The sequence below is a fragment of the Gymnodraco acuticeps genome, unplaced genomic scaffold (assembly GCF_902827175.1).
Source record: "Gymnodraco acuticeps unplaced genomic scaffold, fGymAcu1.1, whole genome shotgun sequence".
Classification (NCBI taxonomy): domain Eukaryota; kingdom Metazoa; phylum Chordata; class Actinopteri; order Perciformes; family Bathydraconidae; genus Gymnodraco; species Gymnodraco acuticeps.
This window is the reverse complement of record NW_022990173.1, coordinates 45,163-69,192: the sequence shown is the minus strand read 5'-3', so window position 1 is coordinate 69,192 and position 24,030 is coordinate 45,163. Positions and strand designations below refer to the sequence as shown.

Here is a 24,030-nt window from a genome sequence, read left to right as displayed (position 1 = left end):
TCTTCCAATCTGAGAGTCACATGATATCAAAGGTATCCCAACTGTAGCTGTGAACAAGTGTGAGAAAAGGTTTTTAGAGAGTACTGGTCCATGGACAAGTGAGTTTGGTGATGTACTTGTCCGAATACATTTTTCACTTGTCCAGAATGGACAAAAATTGGGGCCACTGGAATCTTCTTCTTCGTCATCGTATTTGACATTTTCCCACGGTGTTTACGACAGCGCTAACGTAGGTGAGCGGTGAGATTTTACTGCATCACACATAGGGTTGGGTATCGTTTGGATTTTAACGATTCCGGTTCTGCTTTTCGATTCCGGTTATTTTCGGTTCTCGGTTCCGGTTCTTTGAGAGGGTCAAAATAAGTAAATTATATTTATGAAAACATTAAGTCAAATCTGTATTCCTATTTACAAATCACTTCATACTGTTTAATTTCTTACAGTTATTGAATACAATTATATACAAATAATCTCTGCATTGTTTAGTTAGTTCTAAGTGGCCCAGTGTCCTCTGATGTTACACTGCAACCTGCCTGTGAGACACAGTCCAACCACACATGTCCAACACATAGGACATAACCTAATAATAATGACACATTAGATGTATAGCCTATAGGCCTAGCGCTTTTCTACAAAACTCAAAGACGCTTGCACGCTTACACATGTCCTGCAATACACATGCTGCAGCGGCCCAGCTGCTCACTGTTTGTAAAAGTAAATAAATAGTATTTTCATTTCAATAATGTACTTTCTATACCCTGCTTCATAAAACAATACTGACATCCCTGTGCTCCTCTGAGTCTGGGGGTCCGGGGATGTGAGGACAGCACGAGGACACAGACAGGGAGGCTGCTTTACTTCATAAAGGAAATGGCGTCAATATTAACAACACAGGAGCTAAAACGCTTAATAACCTTCATTACGTGTTAGAGAAAGAACATAAGAACGTTTGACAAAGATGAGGCTGTTAAACGGGCAGCGGATCTGCTGTGTGTAGAGAGAGAGAGAGAAAGAGAAAGAGAAAGAGAGAGAGCGAGAGAAAGAGAGAGAGCGAGCGAGAGCGAGAGAAAGAGAAAGAGAAAGAGAAAGAGAGAGAGAGAGAGAGAGAGCGAGAGCGAGAGAGAGAGAGAGAGAGAGAGAGAGCGAGAGCGAGAGAGGCTGAGCTGCACCATGCAGCGATCAGCTGATACGGAGGAGAGAGAGAGAGACAGAGAGAGAGAGCGAGAGCGAGAGAGACGCTGAGCTGCACCATGCAGCGATCAGCTGATACGGAGCATAGAGAGAGAGAGAGCTGCAGTCTGCGGGGCTCGGCCTCCTGTCCTCACAACTCTTATTAATCCCGGTACCGGACCATTGTTATTTGTTCCTACTCGGAACCGAGTTTTGCTTCCCAACCCGGCCACTGTGCTACACTTCCCGCCCCGCCCCCGTCTAACTGTACAGAAAGCGGCGAGATGCATTTCCTTAGGAAACGACAAGCAGAACCGAAACTAACATTTCTAAACGAACAATGGCGGACACGGACAATTTGCGAATGAGTTCTGCCTTTTGTAAACTGAATGTATCATTTGTCAATAAATGAGGGCGAAAAACGTCACTTGTCCGCCGGACAAGTCAATTGAAAGACCTACTTGTCCGATGTCGTAAAGCACACGTCCCGGACGGTGGGACGTGTGCTTTTTCGCACACTGTGTGACTTGTGGGATGACCTAGAAGAGCATCAGGACTGTTTGAGGCAGATGATAGCTCTGTGATTAACATGATGATTCAGCCTCTATGGAGAGAGACATCAAGCATGCTCATTTCTGACGTGGAGCTAATCTGAAGTAAACATTGAATACTGCTTTCTATTCCTCCATCTTGTGACTGTGTAACTCCCTCTCTTGGATATCAGCATGTGAAGGACACTGTTCAGGAACTAGTCTCTGTATGTGATGACTCCTTCCATTCTGGAGAGGGTCCTGAGACTGAAGCTCAAGCCGGGACCAGGGAGAGTTGTCTAACACTTAGGTACTGTTCTTAGAAAGGTAATGACACAATGAGGTTTTGTTCTGATTAGAGAACCCTAATCAACAAACAACAGAGGGTCAACTTTTCCACTTTAATCAGAAAACGTAGCCATGGATCTATTTGCAAACCTATCCTAGATACCTAGCTCATGATGAGTGTTTTGCATTCATATGTAACACCCTGTGAGTCACGAGGAGTTGTTAAGAAGTCATGCCTTTACTCACAACCGTCACGTGACTCAGTCCTGAGGCGAGCATGACCGGCAAGAGAGCAAACAGGAGGGAAATGACACGTGTCAGGGAGACGTATGGACTAGTGCGCTGGTGTTGGGTTCAGGGGGTCACAGGTTCAAACCCCACTGCAGTCAGCATGTCGTTGTGTCCCTGAGACTCTTCACCCCAAAGTGCTCCTGTGGGGATTGTCCACAGTGTTGAGTATGTGAGTCGCTTTGGATAAAAGCGTCTAACAAGTGACATGTGATGTAATGTGTGTATATGTCTGTGTCTTTAACAGATATTCAGAGTAACAACGCTCCCCGTTTACATGTGTGGCGGTACACTGATGGTCCTGGTTAGAACCTCAAAGCAACAGTGGCATTTTATTGTGTTACAAAACCAGCATACTTAAACACTAGTCTGGGTATTCCCTTTATCTGAATACAAATGGGACTGAGACCAATAGAGGTGGGAGTAAAAGTACTAATGATGCAACGTAAAAATACACAGTTACAAGAAAGAGTTTGGTGTTTAAGTAAAAGTATTGAAGATGTAATGTTTTTACACAAAAAAGTATTTAAACAACTTGTTAAATTGCTGCCATCTTTTTGTCAACCCATTCATTACTTAAATATTATTTTGGATAGTTTCGTCTACATCCAAACCTATTATTTTAAAAGTCCACTAAGTACTCCACTACAACCCAGAGGTACATGGTGTACTTCTACTCTACTACAACCCAGAGGTACATGGTGTACTTCTACTCCACTACAGTTCAGAGGTACATGGTGTACTTCTACTCCACTACAGTTCAGAGGTACATGGTGCACTTCTACTCCACTACAACCCAGAGGTACATGGTGTACTTCTACTCCACTACAACCCAGAGGTACATGGTGTACTTCTACCCCACTACAACCCAGGGGTACATGGTGTACTTCTACTCCACTACAACCCAGAGGTACATGGTGTACTTCTACTCCACTACAACCCAGAGGTACATGGGTGTACTTCTACCCCACTACAACCCAGAGGTACATGGTGTACTTCTACTCCACTACAACCCAGAGGTACATGGTGTATTTCTACTCCACTACAACCCAGAGGTACATGGTGTACTTCTACTCCACTACAACCCAGGGGTACATGGTGTACTTCTACTCCTCTACTGTTCAGAGGTACATGGTGTACTTCTACTCCTCTACTGTTCAGAGGTACATGGTGTACTTCTACTTCACTACAGTTCAGAGGTACATGGTGTACTTCTACTCCACTACAGTTCAGAGGTACATGGTGTACTTCTACTCCACTACAGTTCAGAGGTACATGGTGTACTTCTACTCCTCTACAGTTCAGAGGTACATGGTGTACTTCTACTCCACTACAACCCAGGGGTACATGGTGTACTTCTACTCCTCTACTGTTCAGAGGTACATGGTGTACTTCTACTCCTCTACAGTTCAGAGGTACATGGTGTACTTCTACTCCACTACAGTTCAGAGGTACATGGTGTACTTCTACTCCACTACTGTTCAGAGGTACATGGTGTACTTCTACTCCTCTACAGTTCAGAGGTACATGGTGTACTTCTACTCCACTACTGTTCAGAGGTACATGGTGTACTTCTACTCCTCTACAGTTCAGAGGTACATGGTGTACTTCTACTCCACTACAGTTCAGAGGTACATGGTGTACTTCTACTCCACTACAGCTCAGAGGTACATGGTGTACTTCTACTCCACTACTGTTCAGAAGTACATGGTGTACTTCTACTCCACTACAGTTCAGAGGTACATGGTGTACTTCTACTCCACTACAGTTCAGAGGTACATGGTGTACTTCTACTCCTCTACTGTTCAGAGGTACATGGTGTACTTTTCCTCCACTACAGCTCAGAGGTACATGGTGTACTTCTACTCCACTACAGTTCAGAGGTACATGGTGTACTTCTACTCCACTACAGTTCAGAGGTACATGGTGTACTTCTACTCCACTACAGTTCAGAGGTACATGGTGTACTTCTACTCCACTACAGTTCAGAGGTACATGGTGTACTTCTACTCCTCTACTGTTCAGAGGTACATGGTGTACTTTTCCTCCACTACAGTTAAGAGGTACATGGTGTACTTTTCCTCCACTACAGTTAAGAGGTACATGGTGTACTTTTCCTCCACTACAGTTAAGAGGTACATGGTGTACTTCTACTCCACTACAGTTCAGAGGTACATGGTGTACTTTTCCTCCACTACAGTTAAGAGGTACATGGTGTACTTTTCCTCCACTACAGTTCAGTGGTACATGGTGTACTTCTACTCCACTACAGTTCAGAGGTACATGGTGTACTTTTCCTCCACTACATGTATTAATACCTTTAGTTACTTCACAGATGTGGAGGAATGATGTGAAATCTAATCAAGTGTTGAATCAGACTTTAGTTCCACCTGGAGTAAATCCACCAGCTACCCTGCAGTATACAAAGTACTTCAAACTAGCTGCTCCTTCACCAGCTTTGAGAACACTTTCATTATCAATCATTATAAAACATATCATACAGTTGCAAGAAAAAGTATGTGAACCCTTTGGATTCTCCGCACATAGCGTTGTGTGTTTCTTCCAAACATCTCAGCGTTGGTTTCATCTGTCCACAGAATGTGTTTCCAGCAGGGCTGTGGAACATCCAGGTGCTCTTTGGCAAACTTCAAACGTGCAGCAATGTTTTTTTCTGGACAGCAGTGGCTTCCTCCGTGGTGTCCTCCCTGGTGTCCTCCCTGGTGTCCTCCCTGGTGTCCTCCCTGGTGTCCTCCCTGGTGTCCTCCCTGGTGTCCTCCCTGGTGTCCTCCCTGGTGTCCTCCCTGGTGTCCTCCGTGGTGTCCTCCGTGGCGTCCTCCCATGAACTCCATTCTTGTTCAGTGTTTTACGTATCGTAGATTCGTCAACAGAGATGTTAGCATGTGCCAGAGATTTCTTTAAGTCTCTAGCTGACACTCTAGGATTCTTCTTCACCTCATTGAGCATTCTGCGCTGTGCTCTTGCAGTCATCTTCACAGGACGGCCACTCCTAGGGAGAGTAGCAACAGTGCTGACCTTTCTCCATGTATAGACAATGTGTCTTACCGTGGACTGATGAACATCAAGGCTTTCAGAGATACTTTTGTAAACAGCTTTATGCAAGTCAACAATTCTTAATGGCAGGTCTTCTGAGAGCTCTTCTGAGCGAGGCATGGTTCACATCTGGCAATGCTTCTTAAGAATAGCTCATTCAAAACTGGTGTATTTTTTATAGGGCAGCTTTAACCAACACCTCCAGTCTCGTCTCATTGGTTGGACTCCAGGTTGGCTGACTCCTGACTCCTTAGCTCTTGAAGAAGTCTTTAGCCGAGGGGTTCACATACTTGTTCCACCCTGCACTGTGAATGTTTACATGGTGTGTTCAATACAAACATGAACACATATCATTGTTTGTGTGGTATCAGTTGAAGCAGACTGTGTTTGTGTATTGTTGTGACTTAGATGAAGATCAGAACACAGTTTATGACCAACTTATGCAGAAATCCAGGTCATTCCAAAGGGTTCACTTCCTTTTTCTTGCAACTGTATATATTATTCTGAAATGGACCAATCTGCACAACGACTACTTTCACTGTCGCTACTTTCACTATATTTTGATGAGAATACTTTTCTACTTTTACTTGAGGAACATTTTGAAAGCAGGACTTTTACTGTAACAGAGTATTCCTACACTCTGGTACTTCTACTTTTACTCAAGTACAAGATCTGAGTACTTCTACTTTTACTCAAGTACGAGACCTGAGTACTTCTACTTTTACTCAAGAACAAGATCTGAGTACTTCTACTTTTACTCAAGAACAAGATCTGAATACTTCTACTTTTACTCAAGAACAAGATCTGAGTACTTCTACTTTTACTCAAGAACAAGATCTGAGTACTTCTACTTTTACTCAAGAACAAGATCTGAGTACTTCTACTTTTACTCAAGTACAAGATCTGAGTACTTCTACTTTTACTCAAGAACAAGATCTGAATACTTCTACTTTTACTCAAGTACAAGATCTGAGTACTTCTACTTTTACTCAAGTACAAGATCTGAGTACTTCTACTTTTACTCAAGTACAAGATCTGAGTACTTCTACTTTTACTCAAGTACAAGATCTGAGTACTTCTACTTTTAATCAAGATCTGAGTACTTCTACTACAAGATCTGAGTACTTCTACTTTTACTCAAGTACAAGATGTGAGTACTTCTACTTTTACTCAAATACAAGATGTGAGTACTTCTCCCACATCTGACTACAATCCTTGAGTAAATGTACTCAGGTACTTCAACCCCCCCCACTGAAGACCAATACCTATATCCAAGAGAAGCTAAAATGATGTACTGTTAAACTACTAACGTCATACACGGAAGTAAATCTTTCCTCACTGTCAAGATAAGCTGTGGGTCAAAGTTGGGACTTGAACTGAAAACGCTAATATTAAATGAAACAACTTTCTTATTTAGTTAAAAGATGTGAGAGAGACTTACTTCCGAGGTTAGCCTCCATTACCAGCTTGTTTACAAACTCAAGTTGCCATCCAGAAAGTCTACAAACAGCTTCTTAAAGACTTCCACAGCCTAAAGGTCCTGTGTTGCTCTCGGTGTAAAACCATCCAATTCAGGCATTTAGAGCTCAGAAAGTTTGTCAACGAAAGTATTTTAAAATGTCAAACCCGTCAATAAGAAGGTGAACTCATCAGCGACCAATCGGCATAATAATAAAGGTTGTTTATAAAGGTTTAAGTAACATAAACACACTTATTGGAAAGCTATTCGGTCATTTCCATTCAATCATAAACAAGCTGTGTCGAAACCAACATGGCAACATTCTTCTTCGCTGATTGGAGCGTTATTTGGGGCTGTTTCTTGCTCAGTGCTGCCGCCTGTGGTTGAACGCTATACTATAAAAACCTCCATGCAGAATCTATGGCTGCATTATAGATCCCGACCACTGAAGACCCCTCAATGCTACTGGGTTCCCAACGCAAGATGAAGAAGAAGCACCTTGCCATCTTTGACTTTAAATGGTTTGTATTGATGTGATCCACCCTCACTGAAGTGAAGTAAATCGTGATTATATTCCTTTTACACCAACCTGACATTGCCTCTGAGAGCTCACTGAGAAGCCTACCTTCAATTCAGCAACTTCATATTGTCTATATTATTATTTTTAACACACTTAAACAGCTGGGTTCACACTGAAGCTACAGCTGGACCTGTATTGGTTGGGATATTGAAATGCTAGCTTTTAATGTTTAAAAAACAGTGATGGAAAGTCAATAAGAATATTTACTCAAGTATTGTGCTTACGTATTTTTGTTGACATTTGTACTTAAGTATTTCGTTTTAATACAACTTTATACTTTTACTGCACTACATTTCCGAGGCAATCATTTTACTTTTGTAACCACTACACTTGTTTTAAAACTCACAACAACTGTGTACTAAAACACATTACATGCTGATATGGTAAAATCATAGACAGTGTAATATACAGTCTATATATTAAATGCAGTACTGTACTACTAACCTACACAGTGGTTCAAGTATCTAAGTTAGGTTCACATTGACAAACTACAATATTAAATGCTGTTACTTGGATAAAAACAGGAGACCATAATAAAATACATTCTGCAAAACGAGTACTTTTAATACTTGAAGTACACTTATCTGATGATTCTTCTCTACTTATATTATTCTGAAATTGTGTCTGTATAATTACTTTTAGTACAATGTAATGCTAATGCTTATGTACTTGAGTAACATTTTGCATTCAGGACTTTTACTTGCAATTGAGTATTTTAAGACCATAGTATTTGTACTTTTACTGGAGTAAAGGATCTTAGTACTGTATTAAAGTGCTAGATGAATAATACATTATAAGAATACTAGATGAAACAACAACTAATGGCATTTTAACTTTCGAAGTGAAACTGGAGAAATTAACTGTGTCAAGGCTACGACTATTACTCCCTGTCCAGGAATTAGTCGCCCAATACACACAAACATAACCATGATTAATCTACTTTTAGCTGCTAACTAACAAACAGACAGTAAGTTATTGTTTTCTAAACATCTAATAAATACTAAAAACAACCTCGACTTATCAATGGTCGTTTTTAACTTCCTAATGTTGCCTAAAACATGATTCAACACATTCCTGCCTCAGACTTCAGGATGACTTATTTAACAACGTCTCGCTCCAGGGATTAGTCGGAGCCGCTAACTCCGGACAGTTGACGTTAGCCGACAGGAAAGTCATGAATTAACTTAGATGTTTTCTTCTTAAAAGAGGCAAAATACATACCTGTAATGAAAGGAACCGATGTATCTAGATGTCCAGATTCATGTTGCCGTCCTCGTGATAATAAAATCCAAACTTCATCAGACTTCTTCTTCAGTTTCAGCTGTTTGCTAACGTTAGCATTAGCCGGCTAACGTTAGCAAACCAATGTTAGCTAACTAAGATAGCAACTTTTTCTAACGACATTCATCCATTGTTGTCGTGTCGGTGTGTGTCTGTGTAACAAAGTATCCAGATCCGCTGTGAGGTCCCTAAAGAGAAACGCCGCTCCCCGCCTCTGAGGTCTCTTTCCCGGGTAACTGTGTTGATGTTTCTCAGAGAAACTGCTGGGTATCCAAGACGGGTCGGTAACCGAGACCGAAATATCGCGAGAGTTTGACCACGTCGTCAACGCTCAGAAAGCCCCACCCCGTAAAATACACACACACTGGCCCTTTCTAATTTCTCTGATTTCCCCTCCTCGACTCGTTTCCTCGTGTCTTAGATGCGAGTGGAGGAGAGAGGAGGGGAAGCTGCAGGCGGTTAGAGAAATGAGAAATCCTCCATTAATGATGACAGGAGGCACAGCAGCACTGTCTGATGGACAGAACTGTATGACTTATATATTTACTTTTAATTAATTGACAGTGCGGTATAATGAGACAATAACAGGCTACAGATGCGGACACACACACACACACATATATATTTGTATAAATATATACAATTTCAGATTCAAACAAGTTTGACAGCACTCTCATAATAAGCAGAGACTTATAGAGGAAATGAAATTACGGGCCAAAAGTTTCACTTACAAGTATTCAAAGTAAGCATAGGACACCAAACCAACTGAGACCTGTCTGTACGCCGCATCTACGCCTGTAGCCTTCAACACGCAACAACACAATGTACAACACACACCTAGCTCCTAAAGCATATCATATCAGGATACAGCCGTTGTGTATTTTATTATGTGAAGCACTAAATGGTTTTAGAAAAATATCGACTCTTTGTTTGTAGAGTAATGTAGGCAGGGCCGTCCCTCCCTAGGCCGATCATGCAGGCATTGCGCAGGGGGCCTCGGCTTGTGCGCAGTTCTCAGCGCAGTTGTCAGCGCAGTTCTCGGTGCAATATATATGTACAGGAGGAAGAGTGATAAACTGTCTGTCTAGTTGGCTTACATAACAGTTAAAGTTTACAGCCAACAAAACATGGAGCATTTTTCCCCCTTTTATTCATTTTATGTCAATTTGCACATTTCATGGTGATGCTCAGCCTCCCCCCTTAACTCCTAACAGTCATCATCATGTCAACCACAACACAGAGAAATACTGATAGAAATGTGTGAAGTTGTTGATACATTAGGCGCGTTCACACCGGAGTATTTTTCCCCGTACTTTTCCCGTTTAGTTCCGTTAGTGCCTGGAATTTTGCGTTCCCACCAAAAAGAGAACTTAGTTCCGAGAACTTTTACCCCCATTTTCAGTCCCTGCTAGAGAGGTGGTAGGCTACTATCCTGGGGAGAGAAAAGTACCAATTTCGATTGGCTGGGCGAATTGCAAACCACGCCCCCTAAAACTCTGAAAAGTTTTGTGAAGCCGCCATTGTATTTGCTGGCATTAGCATTATTAGCATTAGCCCCGCGCACCAACGGAGACAGAATAACTTATGGCAACAAAAACAAAAAAATGCAGCGGTGGAGTGAGGTGTCGGCGTTCTGGCGATTTACTCGGAAGGCTGGGAGTCCCAGCAGCTTTTACTGAAGCCAGTCCCCAACTCCGGGGACTTCCAGCCGGGGACTTCGGGTGGCAGAAAACGCCGTGAAGTTGTTTGCGGCCTGCCAGTAAACCCAAAGCAGAAGAAGAAGAAGTGACGTCAGCGGCTTCATTTGACTGAACCTCCCTCAGGGACTTATTCCGGTGTGAACGCAATCTGTACTTAGTTCCACGGGGGTACTATAAGTGCTGGCACTAGGGCACCTAACTACGGCAAAGTACTTGGTGTGAATGCGGCTATTGCTGACAGAGGGAACTACATATGAATACAGATTTAAGAAATCTCAGTTTTTGAGCATGTCATAAGCATGTTTTGTCTTGACTATATTACAACTATATTATAATAAAATAATATAGTATTTATATTATTGAATTGATTCTGATTATTAGTTTATTTGCATTAATTATATTTTAATCTTTTTGAGGCTAGTATTTGGCAGGAAATGCAGACGTATTCACCTGTTAGCGCACACTGAATGATATACATTCACTCCTGTCGGTTGGGGGGGGGCCTCATCTCACAATGTCGCTTGGGGCCCCAAGTTGGCCAGGGACGGCCCTGAATGTAGGCCGATACTGAGTGATATATATTATACACACTACTCTGCTTTCTGCACGGACCTCACAGCTGTTCTCACTGGAAACATCGATAAATACAGGATGATAATACCCCCAAAACTAATGCCTAATTTATAAAAGGTTTGATTTATTTTTAAAAAAAGGTCAAATACACAGTAGTTGGAGAACAATTCATAATTGTTAAGTAAAAGCAGCCTACCATACTGTAAAAAATATATATAGATTTTCACATAAAAACTCCATATTCAAAAACTACATCAATTGCATTGATAAAATGGATTATGCAGATAGGCCAATTTCAGAATAAGACATATCATTTTACTGGATAATAAATAATGATGCATTATAATGTATTTACATTTAATGTGGCAGCTTTTAAAGGTGGAGAAAAATGTTCTTTCAATATTCTACCAGGCACTTTAATATATAATAACACCACATGTTAAGATTTGACATTAAGTGATTTTTTTGTTTATTTCTTATTAATAATCCGAATCTGCAAAGTTATTAGTAACTACTGTCATGAATAAAATACTATTTGTATCATAAATTAATATAAATAATAATACAATACAAACAAATGCATTACATAAAAGCAATCTTGATTGTAAAACATGTTTTTGAAAGTTTAAAGGGCCTTGAATAGTAGAAGTAGAATCTTTTTGCAAATAATTTAGTTTTTTCTTAAAGATCCAACCGATAAAATAGACTAGAGTCCTTGCCTGTAACTAAATGATTTCAGACAGAGTACGGATTATTTTCTCCACCAATACTCAACATTTCCCCACTCAGTATTTGTTTTAATGATATTAAATTATACAAACAAATAATTAAATGGTGCAAAAGTAAACAAAATAAACCCAACAATTTGACCAAAAACACCTTAATTCCTTGAGGGACCACTTTTTTCTTCTTCTGTGTGTGCTGTTCATAATGACCTTGGTTTTGAATTATTGTAATAAAAACTGTTTTTGTGTCTTTTTTCTGATTCAGTATTGGTTCAATAAAGTACGAAAAACTGCGTCTCTATCAATACGTTTTCTATGCATGTACTGCCCCCTACCGGCCTAGTTGTGTATCACACTCGCATCCAAACTGCATTGTTTCCCCCATTACCTTGCACTACACGCTCCAGTCATTCAAAAATGAATTACCACAGCCCACTAACCCCGACTCCAGTTCATTTTTCATCACAAGAGAATTGCTTCAATTTGTTCATGTGACTGACTTTTATTACCAGTCCCTATGGCAACAAATGGACTGCACATAGTAAAATGAAAAACGGGAGAAATATTTCAGAGATTCAGGATGTGTGCTCACTGTTAAACAGATAAGTCATAAATATATATCATATGTAGGTTTCCGGGTTATGCTGGATTGTTGATGTGCAGAAAGCAACAAGTAGGTTAGAACTCACGTGGAGCTACACGCCAGCGTACATTTAATTTCATTAACATTTCAAAAAAGGCATACAAAAGAGGGTTACATTGTGTTTTCTGGAGTCTTTTCAATTAGAGATGTTGTAACTGGCAACTGCTCCAATTCCCCTGACTCCCCTCCGGATAATAACCTCTCTTTCTCCCCCTCCCCTCCTTTTCTTTCGGCACTTGCAGGGGGATGTAACCCCGGAGACGTTTTTCTATCTGCTGACACATTTCCTTCTTCTGTGGAAAGGTGACCGACATGGAAAGGAGTTCTCTCTTTTTAGGTAAGAAACAGAGCGTGATTTCTCTTTTTTCCAACAGGTGCATTGAGCTATCATGGCTTCTGTCGCAAACAGGGTGGTGTGTGTGTGTGTGTGTGTGTGTGTGTGTGTGTGTGTGTGTGTGTGTGTGTGTGTGTGTGTGTGTGTGTGTGTGTGTGTGTGTGTGTGTGTGTGTGTGTGTGTGTGTGTGTGTGTGTGTGTGTGTGTGTGTGTGTGGTGTGTGTGAACAGTGTGCAGAGTCTTGAGAAGATTGTATGTGACTTGAAACACGTAAGTCTGCAGTTTTGCTTTTTTTTTAAACTGTAAAAATTAACAGTTTTTGTGGCAAACTTGTTTTTGCCTTTAAGACAAGGAAGAGGGCATACATCTTATTTTACTTTTCTTAAGGCAACTGTATTTATATTCCACGAACCTTGCCTTGTTGTATGCATAATATTTGTTTGCTCTTGCTCTATTTCTATTGTTGTAAGTCTTTAAATATATATGTGTGTTGCTTTGTATGTGGAGCCGAGGACTTCAGATGCTCCTTGTCAAAACGACACTGAAGCCAAGCCGTGCATATGACAATACAACCTTTGATGTAACCTGTACATTAAACCAAATGAGCAGTGTGCAAAGACAATGCTCTTTACTTTGACCAGTGCAATGAGACATGATTAGACTTGAATTCAGTGTGTTGCTCAGAGCGGATGTCAGAGGAGGCAGACATGAAGTAGATACATGAAATACGTTCAATATAATGGTAAATGTGGAGAAGGAATGCACCTTTATTGGATCTGAGATGTTGGGAAAGGCAGCGATCATTACTCCAAGGAGGGACTAATTAATGAAAGATGGAAACAATGGAGACTACATTTGCTGCAGGGAATAAGAGAGGAAGTGTGTGTGTGTGTGTGTGTGTGTGTGTGTGTGTGTGTGTGACAAGTTGTTGATGAGGTTTTAGATTATAAGATGTCACGATTTGATTGTATCATCCATCTTCTTGTTTTCTATTATGTCTTATATTTGAAAGACGCAGGTGGTGATGTTTTTAGATCAACTAATCCATCAGACGTAGAATAATTTTTTTTGTCAAGTCATGGGAGTTTGACGGTGAAAAGAAGAGGCAGTTTGTATAATCAGTGTTTGTGTTGTGGCTGAAACACTGCAGTCTCTGTTTCTCCTGAGGTGCTGTCGAATGTAACAACACCCCGTTACCTCTTAAAGGTCCCCTGTTACACTGTGTCTCATCAATATCTCACAGGTCTCAGATATATACAGAACCTGTCTCTGATTGGCTGAAACACCAAACAGATCATGTCAGATTACCCATAATCCCCTCTGTTTCAGCCCTGTTTCCAAAGTGCTGATTCTCTGTCTGTTACTTTAGATGAAAATAAGGAGCCCCTCCCCACGCCCCTCTGAGAGACATTTGGTTACAAAGAACTCAATGGTGCTCTAGGAGGAGATTCAGGTGATAAGGGGGGGGGGGGGGGGTTACCTTGGTTGCTGATTGGCTAATGGATACACAAGACAAAACATCGTTATGACATCATCAAGTGGCCAAAATCTGATCAGCTCATTTTCAGACAGGTTTTTATAGAAATGGATCAAAAAGAGAGAGAATCTTTGTTCCTGAAACTTTCAGAGTCTCTTTCCACAGAGGGGACACATGTTGATGTAGAAGAGACATGAAGAAGAGGGGACACATGTTGATGTAGAAGAGACATGGAGAAGAGGGGACACATGTTGATGTAGAAGAGACATGAAGAAGAGGGGACACATGTTGATGTAGAAGAGACATGAAGAAGAGGGGACACATGTTGATGAGAAAGAGACATGAAGAAGAGGGGACACATGTTGATGTAGAAGAGACATGAAGAAGAGGGGACACATGTTGATGTAGAAGAGACATGGAGAAGAGGGGACACATGTTGATGTAGAAGAGACATGAAGAAGAGGGGACACATGTTGATGTAGAAGAGACATGAAGAAGAGGGGACACATGTTGATGTAGAAGAGACATGAAGAAGAGGGGACACATGTTGATGAAGAAGAGACATGAAGAAGAGGGGACACATGTTGATGAAGAAGAGACATGAAGAAGAGGGGACACATGTTGATGAAGAAGAGACATGAAGAAGAGGGGACACATGTTGATGTAGAAGAGACATGAAGAAGAGGGGACACATGTTGATGTAGAAGAGACATGAAGAAGAGGGGACACATGTTGATGTAGAGGAGACATGAAGAAGAGGGGACACATGTTGATGTAGAAGAGACATGAAGAAGAGGGGACACATGTTGATGTAGAAGAGACATGAAGAAGAGGGGACACATGTTGATGTAGAAGAGACATGAAGAAGAGGGGACACATGTTGATGTAGAAGAGACATGGAGAAGAGGGGACACATGTTGATGTAGAAGAGACATGAAGAAGAGGAGACACATGTTGATGTAGAAGAGACATGAAGAAGAGGGGACACATGTTGATGTAGAAGAGACATGAAGAAGAGGGGACACATGTTGATGTAGAAGAGACATGAAGAAGAGGGGACACATGGTTGATGTAGAAGAGACATGAAGAAGAGGACTTTGCATATTAGGTGACCTTTAATGCTTCATCAATGATCTCCTTTTAAATGAGGGTAACTATTTTGTCTCAGCAGTCTTGTTAATGAACACGTGTCACATACCATCCTGATCGAGCCTGGATGTATTTTCCTGTTGTGTTAATCTTTCCTTGCTCTGATGCTCCTGGACGAATGACAGCGCTCTCCTTGAAGGGGCTGCAAATTGGTTTTCATGGTGTATAAATGATCCACTCAGCGTAAAACAGATCCTCACCTGATCTGAAACCAGCTGTGTGTCTCAATGCACATTCACAATCCTGAGTAATAGTGATGAATGATCTGCAAACAGCCATGAGTGACACATAAAGACTCACAGCCACAAGCTGTGAGTCTTTATGATCATTTTAGTGAAAAAACAAGATTCGAGACCTTCTGAGATGTTGACATTATAAAACAGTGTTTGCTTTATTTAAATATTTCCATTTGAGCAATATATCTGAGTAAATGTAATTAGTGTAACAAAAACATCATGATTAAATCCACCTTTTAGATTAATTTAGGAAAGATCAACTCAGCAGCAGAGGACTCTTTAAAGTAGAGACACTACATACTGATATACACCTGAACATCAGCAGGAGAGGACTCTTTAAAGTAGAGACACTACATACTGATATACACCTGAACATCAGCAGGAGAGGACTCTTTAAAGTAGAGACACTACATACTGATATACACCTGAACATCAGCAGGAGAGGACTCTTTAAAGTAGAGACACTACATACTGATATACACCTGATCATCAGCAGGAGAGGACTCTTTAAAGTAGAGACACTACATACTGATATACACCTGAACATCAGCAGGAGAGGACTCTTTAAAGTAGAGACACTACATACTGATATACACCTGATCATCAGCAGGAGAGGACTCTTTAAAGTAGATACACTACATACTGATATACACCTGATCATCAGCAGGAGAGGACTCTTTAAAGTAGAGACACTACATACTGATATACACCTGAACATCAGCAGGAGAGGACTCTTTAAAGTAGAGACACTACATACTGATATACACCTGATCATCAGCAGGAGAGGACTCTTTAAAGTAGAGACACTACATACTGATATACACCTGAACATCAGCAGGAGAGGACTCTTTAAAGTAGAGACACTACATACTGATATACACCTGATCATCAGCAGGAGAGGACTCTTTAAAGTAGAGACACTACATACTGATATACACCTGATCATCAGCAGGAGAGGACTCTTTAAAGTAGAGACACTACATACTGATATACACCTGATCATCAGCAGGAGAGGACTCTTTAAAGTAGAGACACTACATACTGATATACACCTGAACATCAGCAGGAGAGGACTCTTTAAAGTAGAGACACTACATACTGATATACACCTAAACATCAGCAGGAGAGGACTCTTTAAAGTAGAGACACTACATACTGATATACACCTGATCATCAGCAGGAGAGGACTCTTTAAAGTAGAGACACTACATACTGATATACACCTGAACATCAGCAGGAGAGGACTCTTTAAAGTAGAGACACTACATACTGATATACACCTGAACATCAGCAGGAGAGGACTCTTTAAAGTAGAGACACTACATACTGATATACACCTGAACATCAGCAGGAGAGGACTCTTTAAAGTAGAGACACTACATACTGATATACACCTGAACATCAGCAGGAGAGGACTCTTTAAAGTAGAGACACTACATACTGATATACACCTGAACATCAGCAGGAGAGGACTCTTTAAAGTAGAGACACTACATACTGATATACACCTGAACATCAGCAGGAGAGGACTCTTTAAAGTAAGAGACACAACATACTGATATACACCTGAACATCAGCAGGAGAGGACTCTTTAAAGTAGAGACTCTACATACTGATATACACCTGAACATCAGCAGGAGAGGACTCTTTAAAGTAGAGACACTACATACTGATATACACCTGAACATCAGCAGGAGAGGGACTCTTAAAGTAGAGACACTACATACTGATATACACCTGAACATCAGCAGGAGAGGACTCTTTAAGTAGAGACACTACATACTGATATACACCTGAACATCAGCAGGAGAGGACTCTTTAAAGTAGAGACACTACATACTGATATACACCTGAACATCAGCAGGAGAGGACTCTTTAAAGTAGAGACACTACATACTGATATACACCTGAACATCAGCAGGAGAGGACTCTTTAAAGTAGAGACATTACATACTGATATACACCTGAACATCAGCAGGAGAGGACTCTTTAAAGTAGAGACACTACACACTGATATACACCTGAACATCAGCAGGAGAGGACTCTTTAAAGTAGAGACACTACATACTGATATACACCTTAACATCAGCAGGAGAGGACTCTTTAAAGTAGAGACACTACATACTGATATACACCTTAACATCAGCAGGAGAGGACTCTTTAAAGTAGAGACACTACACACTGATATACACCTGAACATCAGCAGGAGAGGACTCTTAAAGTAGAGACACTACATACTGATATACACCTGAAACATCAGCAGGAGAGGACTCTTTAAAGTAGAGACATTACATACTGATATACACCTGAACATCAGCAGGAGAGGACTCTTTAAAGTAGAGACATTACATACTGATATACACCTGAACATCAGCAGGAGAGGACTCTTAAAGTAGAGACACTACATACTGATATACACCTGAACATCAGCAGGAGAGGACTCTTTAAAGTAGAGACACTACATACTGATATACACCTGAACATCAGCAGGAGAGGACTCTTTAAAGTAGAGACATTACATACTGATATACACCTGAACATCAGCAGGAGAGGACTCTTTAAAGTAGAGACATTACATACTGATATACACCTGAACATCAGCAGATATGTTTGAATAAGTTCACAGATGTGGTGATGTAGTTTACTGTTGAGCTGAAACTAGATCTGAGGGATGAGTACAATGTGGTTTCCCCTCAGCATTGTGGATGAATTTGCCTTATTGCTATGCTTCCCTGTGGAACACCCTTATGAACAGCATGTGATTTGATTTATCCTATAAAAGCCTGCAGATTTTAAGCTGTTATGCTTTGACAATCAATTTATTCTGTGGTAGGATCACATCAGTGTTTGTTATCTATATCAATATTTAATTTTCTGCACAAAAGTGAGACTCTCTGTTGAACTGAACAAACATAAATGCAACAAAAACCCTTCAGATGTGAAATAATAAAGCATGATTGTATAAACCGCAGCTGCAGAGATGGACATGAGTACAGGCTCAAGGTTGAAGTAAAAATACCTTAGTTGGCCTCCCTTTTCACCGTCAGAAAATAATGTTAACTTCATAAAAAAATGATATTTGCAGCAGAGAAAAATGTGTGAGTGTTTTCTGTTTTCCTGCCCTCCCCATGAGGCTCCCTTTTCTTCCAGTGATTGAACCATAACAGTGTGGCGGTCCTATTAGTGCTGTTGATCATTACTGATAGGAAGTGTCACTTTATGTAAGGTAATGGTCTTTCTTTAAGGTCAATCACAGCAGAGGGATCCCTTTGAAAGCATCCATCATGTATACCTGCTGCAGTTAAAGACAAAAAACCTGCTGCCTTAATCCTTACGCAGCGTCCACACGGCGGCGTGCGTTGAATCTCCCGCCCCGGACACACAACCACGCGGTTTGATTGGCTAGAGCTTGTACTGGCATATGATTTGATTGGCTGACGCTTCCGTCGAAGCTTCAAAAGAAGCGACGGAACCACAATGCAGTTCGGCAAAGCGTGACGTCACCCCATTCAAAGTGAATGGGCAGAAACGTTGAAGCTTCAACGCACGCCGCCGTGTGGACGGGCCGTTATAGTTGTGCTCTTATACAGTATTTGCTTGCTTGCATATGGCAAGCAAATACCCAATGTTCTACTGCACCCAATGCAGTAGAACATCCTTGTATTTGTGGCTTAATGCAGTTGACAGGCCATTTAAAAGAGTTGTTGAGTGATGACGTATTTTTGTAGGCCATCCCTGAAGTTAGTTGATACTTACACGTTTAGTTCAGCAGGTTCATCTCCACATTAACACCACTATATGATTTAAGTAAAAAGCTAATGTTGGGCTATAAAGGAACTACAGCACGGTCACATGACTTCACGTCACCACCGCTAAGCTAAAGGAGGCTAATGTTGGGCTATAAAGGAACTACAGCACGGTCACATGACTTCACGTCTCCACCGCTAAGCTAAAGGTGGCTAATGTTGGGCTATAAAGGAACTACAGCACGGTCACATGACTTCACGTCACCACCGCTAAGCTAAAGGTGTCTAATGTTGGGCTATAAAGGAACTACAGCACGGTCACATGACTTCACGTCTCCACCGCTAAGCTAAAGGAGGCTAATGTTGGGCTATAAAGGAACTACAGCACGGTCACATGACTTCACGTCTCCACCGCTAAGCTAAAGGTGGCTAATGTTGGGCTATAAAGGAACTACAGCACGGTCACATGACTTCACGTCACCACCGCTAAGCTAAAGGCGGCTAATGTTGGGCTATAAAGGAACTACAGCACGGTCACATGACATCACGTCACCACCGCTAAGCTAAAGGCGGCTAATGTTGGGCTATAAAGGAACTACAGCACGGTCACATGACATCACGTCACCACCGCTAAGCTAAAGGTGGCTAATGTTGGGCTATAAAGGAACTACAGCACGGTCACATGACTTCAGCATGCATCTGCTCTTTTTCTCTGGAGATGGAAAATACTTTTTAGTGTGGTTTGTATAAACATCATCATGATGCTACATTCAGAAATGTTTAAAATACACTTTATTTATCATAGTCTGTACATTTGCATGTTTACTGCGCCCATGTTTTCATTGAAATGCACCACAGTGTGTGATAAAAGATAGTGTATTTGCTGGCACTGCACTCTGTATAAAACTGAACAATAATGTGCAGTAGCTGTATTATGAGAGAGTCACGGCTCTAAATTACAGGCAGGATAATATTACACGTCTCATTGAGAGGAGTCATATAGTGTACCCGCTGCACAGTATTTATGCCGAGTCAGCGTTCTTTACTCGGTTCACTTGGTCTTTGTCCTTCTGCTGTACAAGGAAAACACCGCTGTACTTTCTGTAATATGAAAAAGCACATTAATCACAATCATAATACTTATTTATCCCAGGGGAAATGTGGTTTGGTGGCAGTTCCTCCCATTTAGACTGAAATAAATGAATAAAAAGACTTATTCAAGCATAAGAAGTTGAAGTAAGAAGGTGCAATAATAAGATAAAATGAATGGGAAATATTATTAGTAGCTTGAAAAAAGAACATCTGCTTGACCGTTTAGACATCGTCAGGCCTAATTTTCTGAGATTGACGATGTCTGTTCAGATTCACAGCATTTGTATCACATGTTGAATGTAGCTGGGACTGTTATTCAAAGCTACGTACAATAAGTGCAATCAACCATGGGGGTAGAAACGGAAAAACAATAAGAATCCTGGAAATAATCAGAAATTCTTTATTCGTGCCGCAAGGGGGAATGTACGTTAGTACAGCAAAGGGGAGTGCAGATATAAAAGAAACACATTAAGTACAGCTTAGATTTCGCATGTAGGCTAAATCTGGATATATAAAAGGTAACTGTAATCAGATGACAATGTTTCTAAGGTCACATTGTTCTGTTGTCTTCCATAATAGAGAGGCGAAGTCCCGCCCATACTTCCGCCCCATGGAAAATGATCTTTTAAAGTGACAAACATCATATGTGTAATTCGTGGCACAATTCAAACGGGATGGAAAGATAATCTTTCTCTCTCCATTGACTTCAATACATCATTTTTAAGAATGTCAGAAGGCTCAGGACCCAAACGCACAACACCAAAAACAGATCAGGATTAACAAGGTCTTTTAATTAAGGTCAAAACACAAAACGCTCACTTGGAGGATCAAAACTCTAAACAAAAACATCTACATGGATTATCAAACATGAAACCAAAAGAGTCTATCAAACATATACTTAACACGATCAAGGAATGACTGGCAGGCTTGACGAGACGAACTGGCACAGGACAAAGGGAGACGCAGACTACATATGGGACACAGCAACAATTAAGGGAGAGGCTGACAATCACACTGGAGGGAAAAACACACAAGGGCAGGAATGCTCTGAAACGAGAGGGAAAGGTTACTACAAAATAAAACAGGAAATCCCAAGACAAGGCAAAAGGACTGAACTAAATCAATTAACTTAACACAAATGTCGAGACACCACAATAATTTTTCCGAAATAAGGTCCCATGGAGGTCCCGCGGAAAGGGAGGGACTTCGCCACTCTATACACTTGTATTGTTATTTATTTTCTCTTTTGTTTATTTGCATTTGATGTTGAGGTAATACAAAAGAAACAGAAAGAAATGAGGTTACATCAGAATCAGAATTTGACATTTTGTTTGATTAAAATAAAAAGTATTTAACATTAAAGAGGTTAAAGACAAGTATTTAAAAAAAGGAGTACAATGAATTTATGACAACTGCAGTATATTATATTTTATAGTGGAAGGCTGTGATTTAAAGAGAGGTAGCTATATATAGAAATGTGCAACTATACAAGATGAACATACCTTTTTACAGGTAACTAGCAATTGTAATGGACTACATTTGTATAGATACCCTTCCCCCCTTCAAACTGTCCTCAAGATTTCCTACAATTCTGGTTGAATCACCTCCTCCTCCTCCTCCTCCTCCTCCTCCTCCTCCTCCTCCTCCTCCTCCTCCTCCTCCTCGCTTTGGTTATTTTCAGCTGGGCTCAAATGTAACGGCAGATTTCCTAATTTAAACGCACGGTTCCAGGTGACATAACACTTCCTGACATATATTTGGCCCCTGATTCAAGTTGAGGGGAGGATGTGGTGAAGAGTGATGGGTAATCAGTGTGCGTGTATGTGTGTGTGTGTGTGTGTGTGTGTGTGTGTGTGTGCGTGGGTGTGTGTGTGTGTGTGTGTGTGTGTGTGTGTGTGCATGCATATGTGTGTGTGTCTTTGTGGGAGGGGGACAGCAGGTGTGAGAAGGTTCCTCTCCGTCAGTCCTCATTAGTAACCTCGCAGACACCTGGCCTTCCAAAAAAAAGTGTGTTAAAACGATTCAGCCCTCTCATATTAGTTTGTCTGCTGGAAAATCTCTTGCAGGAATAAGTCCTTAGTTAGAATGTAAGCACCATGTGTTTTGTTTGTTATCCTGAAATAAGGTCTGTGCTTAACTCAAGCTGAAGAGATTTTGTCCTATATAAAATACATCAGTAAATACCCCACTGTGAATGAAAAAAACGGCGGTTGCTAACAAGTGACTAAATGAGACGACTAAATGCCATTACGCCCAACTTTAGCCACCTTTAGCTTAGCGGTGGTGACGTGAAGTCATGTGACTGTGCTGTAGTTCCTTTTATAGCCCAACATTAGCCGCCTTTAGCTTAGCGGTGGTGACGTGAAGTCATGTGACCGTGCTGTAGTTCCTTTATAGCCCAACATTAGCCTCCTTTAGCTTAGCGGTGGTGACGTGAAGTCATGTGACCGTGCTGTAGTTCCTTTATAGCCCAATATTAGCCACCTTTAGCTTAGCGGTGGTGACGTGAAGTCATGTGTTGTAATTCCTTTATAGCCCAACAATAGCGGCCTTTAGCTTAGCGGTGGTGACGTGAAGTCATGTGACCATGCTGTAATTCCTTTATAGCCAGGGGCGGTTCTAGGGGGGGGGAAGGGGGGCCAGTGCCCCCTAACACTGACTTTGGACCCCCCTGTGGCCCCCCTAAAAATGAAAAAAAAAAAAAAAGTTTATGATGAAACGATTTCTTGGCTGACGGAATAGGCGGAAGTAACTATTTTTGTCATTCTAGTCGGACCCATTAGAGCAGGGGTCTCCAACACGTCTATCACGAGCTACCGGTATCTCGCAAGCCCTCAATAGCCCCCACTTTACAAATATGTTTTTTTTTTTAACGCAAGCAATCATCGCCACGGAGGAGCACACAGCCTCTGTGAGCGAGCGAGACAGAGAGAGAGAGAGCACACCTTTATCTATTTAATGTGTTGTAAAAAATAAATAAATCATTCCAAGATGTACTATAGGACAGTAAAAAAAAAAAAAATACAGTTTGAAAGGGGAGTGATTAGTAAAATATGCATAAATAAACAGAAAGAATACTAACTATAGGTAACACAAGATAAGAATAAACTAGTTTAAATAATTTGTTATTGGTTGTGATCATATTCTAAAGATCTTTTGAGTATTGAAAAGTATACAGCTCTCTTTGAGTGTTGAGAGCTGTATCCATAAATTCATTTTGTGCTCAAAGTGCACCAGATTGATGCTTTTAACTTCAACATTTCAAAAAAAATCTTCCCGGGGCTGCATGCCCCCGGACCCCACTAGAGAAGGTTAGGTCCACCCCCAAATAAAGCAGGTTCAAATAATTAAATTGCATACATTTTCTTTTAGTAAACACTGAAAACGGGTCCCACAGACCCAAACAGCACACAAAGGTAAGCATATAATAATGTGTAATGAAACAAATACCAATAACTGTATTGCATTGTTTTCTTAGGTGTATGCGCAATTACTTCATACTGTCTTTGTCTTTTTCGTCCTGCATTTATTGGGCCCCCCTCAGAAAATAACTGGCCCCAGCCTGGCCCCCCTAGTCAAACTGGTCTAGAACCGCCACTGTTTATAGCCCAACATTAGCCGCCTTTTGCTCCCTGTTTCAATGAAATAAATCTAATTGAATCAGGGAGATGCTGCCTTCAGGGAGCGACTCAGAAATATAACACCCCT

General features: G+C 41.0%; 1 protein-coding gene across 5 annotated transcripts in view; it reads right to left on the bottom strand.

Moving 5' to 3' along the window:
- Positions 1–8,941, bottom strand: part of cep350 (centrosomal protein 350) — a 132,710-nt gene extending 123,769 nt beyond the window's left edge. For all 5 annotated transcript variants that reach the window (XM_034217728.1, XM_034217724.1, XM_034217727.1 and 2 more), the window contains exon 1: positions 8,588–8,941. The gene's annotated coding sequence lies outside the window, so the exon portion shown is untranslated. The remainder of the gene's footprint in view (positions 1–8,587) is intronic.
- Between the last annotated feature and the right edge of the window lie 15,089 nt (positions 8,942–24,030).